The sequence below is a fragment of the Pinus tabuliformis genome, chromosome 9, assembly GCF_031772625.1.
Source record: "Pinus tabuliformis cultivar Carrire ecotype Pingquan chromosome 9, CPIR1, whole genome shotgun sequence".
NCBI lineage: Eukaryota > Viridiplantae > Streptophyta > Pinopsida > Pinales > Pinaceae > Pinus > Pinus tabuliformis.
In genome coordinates this window covers 586,825,102-586,837,296 of record NC_142307.1, presented here as the reverse complement: position 1 = coordinate 586,837,296, position 12,195 = coordinate 586,825,102, and the positions used below count along the sequence as shown (strand labels likewise).

At 36.8% G+C, this 12,195-nt stretch overlaps 1 pseudogene; it reads right to left on the bottom strand.

Annotated features, from left to right (window-relative positions):
- Nucleotides 1–10,301: 10,301 nt before the first annotated feature.
- LOC149149926 (ADP/ATP translocase ER-ANT1 pseudogene) lies at nt 10,302–11,066 on the bottom strand (annotated as a pseudogene).
- Nucleotides 11,067–12,195: the final 1,129 nt, after the last annotated feature.

The following is a 12,195-nucleotide window of genomic DNA, read 5'->3' as shown; positions in this document are numbered from 1 at the left end:
TGTGGTTTGGCATCGGTTCCTAGGTTTACTAATTCATAGTTCAAGGTTGAACTTTGGAGTTTTGAATTGGTAGACCTCTTAAATCGAGCCTTCAAATCGTACAAGTCTTCTAACTTGACCACTGACTTAGGTATAGCATTATTAGTGCTATCTTGTTGCAATTGTCGATCATGTTGGTCTTCGTCAATTATTTGATTAGAGTAGGATCCTTCAGATGTAAGGAAATTTACAATATCAGGATCATCATTGAATACTCTCCAATTTGTGATGTTATCAGGAATAGATGGTCTAAAGATTAATTCTATTGAGAATCTATCTGGACTAAAATCTTCTGAAGGAATAAGCTTAGAAGCTACGTTAGCCAAAAGGTCTGCACTTGCGTTTTGGAGTCTGGGGATTGAAGAAATATTAAATGCTATGAAATGCTCAGTCAAATCTTGAACTAAGGATTGATAATGTTTTAAATGACCTGATAAGCAATGTATAGTGTTACGTACCTGTCTAACCACAATCTCAGAGTCTCCAAAAACTTGAAGGTACTTGACGTCTAACCCGATTGCTTTGTATAACCCTTGAACCAAAGCCTCATATTCTGCTGTATTGTTGGTGCAATCAAATTCGAGTCTGCACATTAGCATGATTTTATCTCCTTCTGGACTAATTAGAATGCATCTTGCTCCTACTCCTACGTTAGATTTAGAACCATCAAAAAATAATTTCCAAAACAAAGATTTATTTACAGGTTTATCTAAAAAATTGATACATTTTGAAATATCTGTTCGAGAAAAATTTTCGACTTGGGAAAAAACAGAGTGTTCTAAATAGGGTGACGCATAAGCATTGAAATTTCCGAGGAAAGAATCTACTGAGTAATTGCCAATAAGGTTGCTGTTATACGCTACTGGTTCATTTTCCCCGTCTAGCTTCGTTACTATGTATTTCTGATGTAGCTCTCGCTTAACTTTTATTTGATTCGGTTTACCGTTGTAGGGTAGCCACATGTGCGACCAGTCAGTTGCAAAGTATCCATGAAGTTTTTCTGACCAATCGCTGGTAAGAATTAAGCCATAAAATTCTGGAATATCAGCAACTAAAATGTCAATAATTTGACATACCTTTGGGTTGGATGACAGCCTTATGCTCACTTGATTTAGTTCGCCAATCACTTCGACTTGAGATCGATCTAGCTGAACTATGCGCACAGCGGATTTCTGTGGTTGAACGTTTAACTTGGCACATATGGATTTGGGTAAAATATTCGATGAAGCACCAGAATCTACCAAACAATTGTGCACATTTTTATTGAAAATTTCATAAGTAAGGAGGAACGGGGGAGTATGAGATCTTGATCTTCCTCCAATTAGAGTGATGTCATTTGGATCAATCTTATTGATCGCATTAGTTGGAGGTCTTCCCATGTTATGGGAAGCTTGAGAAAGTACAGCGGCAGGCAAAGGTGCAACTGGCACAGCATGTAATTCTTTCATCATTATCTTCTGTTGATGCTTTAACTTGCTCAGTTCGTAAAGAGTGATGTTGGCCCTAGTCTTTTTCATATCTTCTATAATATTGTACTCCATTTCATCCGACACGATCAGTGTTTCAGATGGAGTTGATTCTTCTGTTTGGACTGGGCTGGTTTGAGCCGCTTTAGATGTCGTTTTCTTTGTTGCGACTTTATCCTTTATTGCAGAGCTTGCGCTCTTTGGCTTAGGGATAGTTTGGGGAGGATCAAGCTAATTTTTACTTCGCGTGCTAACTGGGAATACTTCTTGATCTTCTTCTTGTGGGAGGATGAAATCCCACATTCCTTGTAATTCTAAAACTTCTTCTTCATCAGCTTTCCCTTCAGTGGCAATTTCCTCTTCCTCTTCTTCGAATTCAGCATTTGAAATAGCATTGGTTGGCTTTGAATCCATTGAAGGGCCTCTTTAAAAGCTCTGTAGGGATTTTTTGAAGAAGTTTCTGCTACTTGCTTTTTAATGTCGACCATTTCATTGGACATGGTCTTTAGAACTTTCTGCAATCGTTCCAAATCGAATGGGTCTTTTGTTTGTTTCTTCTTGGAGTCTTCCTTGAAGGTGACTTTCTTGGATTTGCGTTCCTCTATCGCGGATTTCTTTTCCAGGGCTATTATACGTTTCTCTACTGCTATTGCTTATTTCAAGTTATCAGCTAAGGTTGTTTTATTGGCCCTGTCCACAAAGATTGCTATGTTTGATGGTAGAGCAGTGATATACCATTCACGTCGTACTTCTTTGCTGGGCTGGGAAGTAGTAGGAATCTTGTTTAGGATTTTGTTGAAATGTAAATTGAAATCTTTGATAGGCTCTCTAGATTTGGCCCTAAGGTTGGATAGGTCATTGATCAACGTTTCCGTAGACCTGTCATCACCAAACTTGGTTAGGAATTGCTCTTGGAAGATGTCCAAACTAGTGATGGATCCAGAGGGTAATGAAAAATACCATGATCCGGTTGTTCCTTGCAGATTATAAGGAAAAAGCCGAACAACAACATCTTCATTAGTAACCCCATTGAGGTTAATAGATAGCATAAAGTTGTTTATGTGCTCTTCTGCTAGCATGCCTACCTCGAGATTAAACTTAGGTAGCCATTTCTCAGGATGGGCCGGTATTTGACTCAAGGGTGCAGGCATCAAGACTGCTCTAGGGTTATTCCATGGAGACTGGGCCATTGTTGAACTGCTAACAAAGGAAAGTGCAGAAGATGATCCTTGTGGCTGGGAAGATGAGGATATTATGATTGTAGATGATTGAAGAGGAGTTGTGGGGGTTCTAGTGGACAGATAGACGATGATCTGAAGTGGTGGAGTGGATGGGTGAATTCGCGGTGAAGAAGTTGAGATGGATGATGATGATGAGAGTGTCTCGCTGTCGGACTCTTCAGGTGATTTCCTTGCTCTTTTCCTGGTGGGAAGAGGTAATTCGGTTGGCTGAATGCCAAATTTTTCACTCTTTAGCTTGGTCAGGGGATGAGTAGGGTTATATTGCGAAGTCACGCTACCTTGAGATTTATCAGATCTTTGAGGAGAAATGGAAAATCGTTGAAGTTTGTGAATCAGAGATTCGACTTCAGGAAGTTCAACAATAGATTGCTCTGAAATGTCAGGGTTTGTAGCAGCGGTTGATACTCGAGCGACTTCTAACTTTGGATTTAAATGTAATGGAGAAGTCAGGGGAGATGGTGAGGGCGAATTACTCTCATAATGGTATTCAGATTTAGATTTACTTGCCATTCATAGTTCATGCCCTCATTCTAGCGCCAACTATGTTGAAGACCCGAAAATCTGGTCAACAACAAGGGGGATACCTGCCCGGTCCGGACCTTGTTTGGCAGCTCCTTATCCATTTGGTATAGCGTGTCCGACTGGGGATAATGGGACCAGTTTCCCAATCTATGAGTGTGTGTGTGTAGAATTTGATGTTCCTAGTCTAACAGTTCCTAATTAAGATACTCTAATTCTAACTTTAATCTAATTCTATGCTATTGTAATCTAAAAAAGCAGCAACATCTAAGTCTATACTAACCCAGGATGTAATTCTTCTATTATGCGATCTACAAAGATTTCAAATAACAACTAGTAATAAAGATCATTCATCGATTATAAGAAAGGAAAACAATAAAGATGAACCACTTCGCATAAAAAGTTAGACGAAACAGTTGTGAAAAACATATCGCATAATGAGCTATTCATACATTAAGCATAAATAAATAGCTATCACCGTACAAAAGTGCCAAATGATAACTCAGGCATTCATGCAATAATACATAAACAACTAAAAACATTATATCACTTTAACACATAAGCAGCAATGGTCAAGAGATAAAAGTACCATTTATGACTAGTCCTACTCATGAGCTTCAAGCGACAATGATTTATCTCTCCTTGCTCTAACATCCACTAATAGTACAGAAGTGCAACATCAATATCAGATATCAAATGCAAACATCAACAAATCTTGTTCCATTCATTCATCAAAACCTCTTCGGAGGGTGCAAAAGTGCATGTTCTGAGGACAAGTTTTTGATAAATTTCTGGACCCTTCTCTAAATGCATGGGAAGGGTTTAAATACTACTAACTAAATAACTTAATTACACAGATTCAGGATACGATTTAAATGACCACCCTTTTTCTAAGCAAAAATAAAATAAAACTATTTCTAAAATTAAATCTAATATCTAACTATTTCTGCATTTTCTCCTTAATGTTGCAAGCATTCAGTATTTTCCTGAGTAGATTCGGCTGACTGTCTTCCGCTTTTGGTTGAGCTAAGCAAACAGAATTGGTAAGAGCTGGCACCACCTTCTCAGCAAAATCGGTGATATACTCGAGAGTCATCCACTGACTCTGTGGCTTTATCATGTCTGCCCAGTAATAATCTTATTTCAACTTGGTTAACCCTTTGGATTGCTTCTGCCTTTTCTTTAGCTTTCTGTTTCCAGTTTGTTCTTTACCATTGCTTTCTTGCATTTTTCAGGCTTACAGGTGACTGAGCAGTTAGAGGCTTTCCTTTTTCAGCAAGTTTTCTCTACGATGCACGATTCGCGCATCGGAAACTGCCTCTGTTCCTTGATCCGGGCTTCTCTGATGCGTTTTTCACCTTTTGCATCTCTTTTCTTTACCTTTGAACATTGGAGCTTTACCATTTTTCCTCATAGCTTCCTGCACATTTCTTTGTGTAACTTTTGTTTTTCGTTCCTGCAGTTGACAAGTGAGGAGAGAGTAATGATAATAAATAACGACAGGAAAGCTTTAAATGCTACGGATATGCAAAAACACGCCACCTTATGTGAACTGGCTCTTCGAACAACACAAAACCATATTTTATTAAAAATTGGCATATAATTCATTAATTATCATTAAAGCGCGTAACCGGTTCTTGGTTTATGGAAAACTTTTTCTTGAATATTGAGCCGGGAAAATCTGCGATGGAATGTTTCTGCGATCTGCATCGCAGTATTGCATTTCAGTGTATCGCATTACCGCAATTTCATCGAGCTGTGCTATCGCAAGGTTGCTTGATCGCACTATCACAAGATCACGAATCGCAGTATCGCAAGATCGCAGATCGCAGTATCGCAAGATCGCAGATCGCTTAATCGTTAAATCATTATGTGTCTTTCATACAATTTTGCAATATGCGATATCGCATATTGGCGATTTTTTAAGGTTTTCCACGTGAGTGTTTCTTAATGCATGCGATGCAATGGAGTTCGCGTTGCAATCTCGCATTTCATCATTTTGACTCGTAAGAAAATGCCCTATCATTCTTTGCGCGATGCGATGTTTCTTAAGGAGTAACATATATGAGCACTAATTGATTTTTTGAACTTTTTTTTAACTAAGGGTCCCTACTTACATAGTGTTATTGCTAATACTAAATAAGGAGGGGGGTTGTTGGTGGCCACAACAGGTCATTACTGGAAGTAGTGAAAGAAAAAAGAAAAGATATTAAGTAAATCTAGATTTTTGGTGACTCTCAACTAATAACCAAATGGACTATCTTTCAAATCAGTATTGAAAGCATTTGACTTAGACTTCTTTTACAAATCTTTTAGAATCTATGCAGTGTTTTGATTGGCTGTCCTTTAAATCCTTTGTCAAAGAACTCAATGTAAAACAGTTAAACTATCAAATCTAAATTATATACATTTCATTTTTATTTCTTTCACTCTTAAATATAAATATCTTCCTTTCCTGATATATAAATATATTTCCATATTCTTATTTACATTATTAAAAGATGAAAATTTAATCTAAAATCACTAGGAAAATAATAAATCTGAAAAATAGGAAAGAACCCGATTAATGATATTTTTTTTACTCTTAGTTATAAATAAATATCTTTCTTTTCTTATCTACATTTTTAAACTATTAAAATTTAATCTAAAATTAGCATGTAAAATAATAAATTTGAAAAATAGAAAAGAATCCCATCAATAATATTTATAACTATAAGATAATAATTCGTTTTGAAAAATTCCAAGGAATATGAAGTAAACCACATTAGTTGGTTCGAAATGTCACCAAATAACATTGATGTGATTAATCCAAAAGACATGCTTATTACAATATGAAGTGAAGTTAAAGGCCAAAAAGATGAAATTGCTTATTAACTCTATGATATAGAAAGTCTAGATTGCGAGTTATCTTGAATATAGATTATGTTGTTCGATGGGTGTACTTTGATGGTGTTTGTTAATGAGATGTCATTTTTAAAGAAAAATTTGTTTAATCTAGATTAGAGATCTTCATGGCAAAAAAATTAACAACTAACTGTGAATTTTTTATTTATTAAGTCTAGATTTTTGGTGACTCTCAACTAGTAACCAAATAAACTATCTTTCAAATTAGTATTGAGAGAATTTGACATAGACTATTTATACAAATCATTTAGAATCTATGCATTTTTTTGATTTATTTTCCTTTAAATCCATTGTCAGAGAATTCAACCCACAATAATTAAACTATCCAAGGAAGTTTTGGAGTTCTCTTGAAACATTCATTTATTGAGAAATTTGTGATGGTTCCATAATGATGGAGTCCGTTTGAATGCATGAGGATGAGCGCATTGAGAACATATTCACTTTATCTGCCAAACACACTAATGCATGCCTCCCTTGCCTAGTCTGATGCAAGTCGTGCATTAATTCCTTCATTTTCATCCACCATCCAATGCCGAAAATTCTTTAACTTCCCTGCCGCCATGGCCATATTTAGTACATTGTCAGGCACGGTGCTATGAATAGCCTCCATAAGTTTCTCACTGGAAGGAACAAAGCCTCTCAACATTGTGGATAGGAGGTATGCAGACAAAAATGATGCACGAATCTAGAGCTTCTCTTCTTCTATTTTCAAAAGATGGGAACTCTGCATGATCTCTTATTTTGGGAAAGGCTTCGCAAATTTTGCCTGTTCCAGAAGATCTATATGGTTCAAAAGTTGATGAGACCTTCTAGTAATCAATTCATTTTCTTTTAGACAATTGTTCAACCCTTATCGTAACTATAGGGTCCAAAGATTTCCTTAAAGAGTGCTCCAGAATGCATCTCTTACACTTGCCCTTAAAAGCCGAGTTCTTTCACTTGGCTTGGTGCTGCAACAAGGGAAGGAGGTATTAAAGTAAGGAACAATGATCTCTTCTCTCCTGATGAGCTTGGAAACATGTATAAACATGGCATTTCCGACTACCAGCCAGCTCAAGTTCCGCAAGTAGGAATCATTAATGAGGGATGGCAACAGCCAGAGTCTGGTATATTTCAGTTCTCGCAGACCAAGTCTGGCTTCCTTTATTTCAGATTTTGAAACAAAAGTCTCTATGCCTTCATCCAATGAGTTCAGTGTTACAATTTCCCGAATACAGTTAACATCCACTTGCAAAATTTCATTCTTTACTTCTTGGCCAGCAAGGATATGATTATCTGTCTTAAATAGATCTATGGCAGGAACCTAAATGTTGCTAGGTGTAGAGGAATAGAATAAAGTATAAATTTGATGGAGCAATCTCTATGATTTCCTGGTAGCACAGACTACTGCGGCGATAAGATCTTCTTGAGATGTGTTGTTCATTTTACGCCTGTTGTCCACTTGAAACATGGCCATAGAAACACTCTTATAAGCTACTGCGATGGTGTTGCTTACCAGCAAGAGCTGCCCGGTCCTTATTTCTTGGGTGGTATAGAGTCCTCAACAGTAGTTGTCTTCGGTCGTCTTGATCTCCACAAAACCCACAAAATCGGTCATTCTCATAGGAGAAGATGCACTTCTGAGCAAGTAGCCCGAGATGTCATACTTGCCATTCAGCCTATGGGCCTATAGACTCTTGGCTTGGTAAAGGGTGTCTTTGTATTTCGTTCGTCTCGATTACTTTTCTCCACCAAATTATCTCAAACACAAACAACATCATGAGAATGAGAGAGAAAATTAACAGAAGTTAATCCATCAACCAGATGATGCAGACTATTTCAGCAAGATGCAAAAAATTCCACTAGGGGAGTGCCTGATGAAACTTTTGGGTATGGACTGGCTCAGCTCCTCGGTTAGGCTTCTATATGAGCAGATACCAGAGGAGGGATAAAAAAAATCTTTGCATGCCAGTTTGAAATCGAAATAAATTAATTTCAAAAAAATGGGTGCCATTGCCAATTTGAAATAGTGAACGAGGAGGTTTGAAATGGTAAACAATGGCATTGAGATTAAAACTACATTAACCAACTGATGTGATAGAAGTACGAATTATGGAGTTGTGTGGGTCAGAGCGATTAATCTAGCTACTGAAGTTGAAACCGTAAACATTGTCGGGCCATGTATGGGTATGCATATTAAGAAGGCCATACACCAAGCATTAAATACCCTATACAAAGCATAAGGTACTGGCAACCAATAAATCCTATGCATTAATGGCCCAATAGCATAGGATTTATTGGTTGTCACTCAAGGTAGGTGTGCATGTCATTAAACATTATGCATGCATGAACATGTTCTATGTAGATTTCATTTAGGATTTGGCTATGGCTCAGTTTTCAAGTCACCCCATAATTCGTGCTTATTAGCTTCCCACTTTGAACTAGATAATGGTGCTCAATCAAATTCGAATTTTGATTTTTTAAATCCATCCTTCCCTATTTATTTTGAATTTCTATACCCGTCCCCGCCCTATTTTATTTTATTAGAAATTTTATGAGCAAATACTACGTGCTGCTCGATCCTGTTTATCATTCTCGCCCTCTCTCTTCACTATCTACGTTTGGGTGGGCTTTCACCATTACGACTAAGCAATGACTTGTTTCTAAACAAGGCACCTTGGGCCAATGGAGTTATGCGGTGACATGGCCGGGGTGAGAGGTTGGCTTCCCAGAGCCTTCCAGGAAGTAGCAATGTGATAAACATTTGGAGCTGTGGCCATGAATGCTCTCTTAGTTTCTGGGTAGAGAGAAAAATTGGTATTAACCATTAGGATTCCAATATTGTAGATTTATGTTCTTTAAACTGCAGAGTTGTTCCTACAATTCCCTCTAAGAGGAGGTCTACACATGATCAACAGGGTTGAAATGATGTTGTATTCTTGTTTATGGAAATGTTTTTTTTAATGTGTAGTCGGTTGGCCTCATTATCTTACCGTTCTAGAACAAAATTTCAAATGCTATGCCATTTCATTATCCTCTATTGTCTTATTTGCATATAGTACCATATATAATTACAGTTTTAGCCCTGGATTTCTTTTCTATCAGTGGGATTACTATATTTAACAAGCAACACATTCCAAAAGATATTAAACTAGCATTTTCACCACATGTTGCATAGGAAACACCTTAAGGCAATGATATAAGAAACAATAGCATAGAAGAAAGAAGTCAAAATTTTATGCAATTTTGTTTCTTTACTGGTGTTTATTTTTTATCATCAACAAATGCCTAGATCAGCTATCCAAATTACCAAGAACCTTCATGTTCGAGGGTGCTACCACAAAGCTCATTCCGAAGATCACCGGGAATGGAATTGTTGTGAGAGATGCAAATTGTATCCATTGTTTCTCGAATGGACTATGTTCTTGCACTGACTATTGTAACACTAATTGCAAATCATCTAATACAAAACTATGTCACTGCAAGCATAAGCAATTACTTGCCTTTTGTGACAAGCATATGTTTGATAGAGAAAAATGGACAAATGCAAAATCAGAGGGGATTCATAAAATATTTGATGTGTATCAGTTTATGTTTAGTGTAATCTAGGGTGCATACATAGCAAAAACATATTAGATAGTTAGTGACATTTTCATAAGATAGATTGAATTTCTACCTGATTCATTTCTTCATATCGGCCATAATTTTACAAAAAATGTCGAATAGGGGTTACATTTAGTATAGTATTGCTAGCAATTTGCATAATGCAGTGTTTTTGGGTGGTATGCCAATGGTGACACATCATGTGATCATATTTCATTGATATAGATGGTATTTTGAGCATAGACATTGAGTATAGTATTGCTAGCAATTTGCATAATGCAGTGTTATTGGGTGGTATGCCAATGGTGACACATCATGTGATCATATTTCATTGATATAGACGGTATTTTGAGCATGGTTATTTAAGGCTGCGTGCAGAAGATTTCAAGAGAAGCTATGAATGGCAAATTCTAGATGCCTTAACATAATTCACCCAAAAGATACAAAATTTATCTCACAAACTGATTTATCTTGGATAATGTGATTATTATATGAGAAGGCATGCATTGGGATTAAGATTGTAAAATATCTCATAACCTTTTCCAATATACTATAAATCAAGGCCAAAATCATGGACAACGTTGCTATATTTAGTAGCTTCACCTGAAGTCATCATCATTATGTGTCTAAGTGTATCAAAAGGATATGCAATAATACTAGAAATTGTTGTCACACTCGACCCTCGCATCATACTAACAAGAAAATTTCCCTTGAGGGATCCAACAAGAATCACAGGTTTCATTGTGTTATAAATTCCAAAATATAGCCCTCTATGTACAATGATGCTTATAATTGAAACACTAAAGCCCCTGTATAGGCCTACAATACCATCACTGGAAATGGTCTTCTTGTAGACATCCAACAATCCTCTATATTGGTGCTGACTACCTTCTTGAATGTTCTGTGCATCTGTACCAAGTCGTGTGCGTGCATAGTCCAAATGATATAAAAAAAGAGATGTGGTTGCACCAGCAGCACTGCCAGAAGCTATATTCCCTGCAAGCCACTTCATGTAGCCATCTTTCTCCTTTGAGTACCCAAGAAAAGTCTGGAAGTAGTCCTTAAATGCAAAATTGAAGGCCCGGGTGGGAAAGTAGCGAATTGCATTAGCCCCGTTGCCTCTCTAGAAAGACAGAGGACCCTCCTCTCACATTACTCAGGCAAAGCAATGCCCAATCCCACTATAGGGGTAGGCAAGGTGACCCCTCTTGAGCAATTCACCCTGGTACTGCATCAACAACTTCACTCTTTCAATAGGTGTTGCAGCTGTCTTTGACACCATAGCTTCCAGGCCTCCCATCAAGAAGCCTGCTGCAAATCTCTTTGAGGGCAAAGATTAAGGTGACCCCAAGGGCCCATTACCATCTTTGTTCTCCTCCTTCTTCATGAGAGAGATTAAGGGCCTGCAATCTACAATCAATTTATTATTATTTTCTCATGATCAGACGATTGGCCTTTTTGAATTGTCTAACATATAATTGTAGGGTTCACAATGATGACAAGTGGACAAGAGGGGGAGTTGATTTCAAAGGGAAATGCCTTATGGCGTAACTAGTTATAAGGGACAAGTACCATGTCAAAGAAACAAAACAAATAATTTTTTGTCATTTATTATGATGCATCTACTTGAAATTTGTGACAAATAAGAAGAAACATGCACCATAGAAATAGATTAGCGTAAAAATTAAAAGCCAAATGGTAACATTATGAACTTGTTTCCAAAAAAATAGCTTGATAGAAAATTTTATGTGAGATGCATCATAGCTGCTAGAAGTAACATCACAAGCTCAGTACATGAGCAAGAATGTAGATTTTATGTCATATTTCTTACTTGTATAATATATTCAGCATGTCGCATATAAGACAAAGAAAGAAAGTCAATGTTGTTGCAAACTCCCCAAGATGCAATAACCTTCAAAGTACAAACAACAAAAATAAATCAAATTACAAACCTTGTTAGAATCAAATCACATGATGCACAATAAACTATAGCACAAAAATACACTAGTGCCTTGCATTTTGTAAGGTTACATTAATTCCATCAGAGCAAAGCTTGCACTATCTAATATTTGAAGAGCGAGGGTTACCACAATTAGCCAATGCACAAATTAATTTATTTGACACTTTGATTTCATGTTAGTTACAGACTGCATGCTTTCAGTTTATAAGGTTCATCCTAAGGTCCTTGATGGAAGCCAATCATGTCTTCTAACATTGCTTGATGAACATTTGACGAAGGATGAGAACAATGAAGTAATTGAAATTCAAAGATTATGAATAAATAAGGAAGACACTTATATAAGGGAAATTAGCTCAAAATGTTCATTTTAAAGATATGTTGTCAACAATATTAATATTCATTAGGTTGGGGACAAATAGAAAATTAGCATTAGGTTTCTAACATCCAAATGATCTCACCATTGTTTGAATTGAGCACTCCTAGT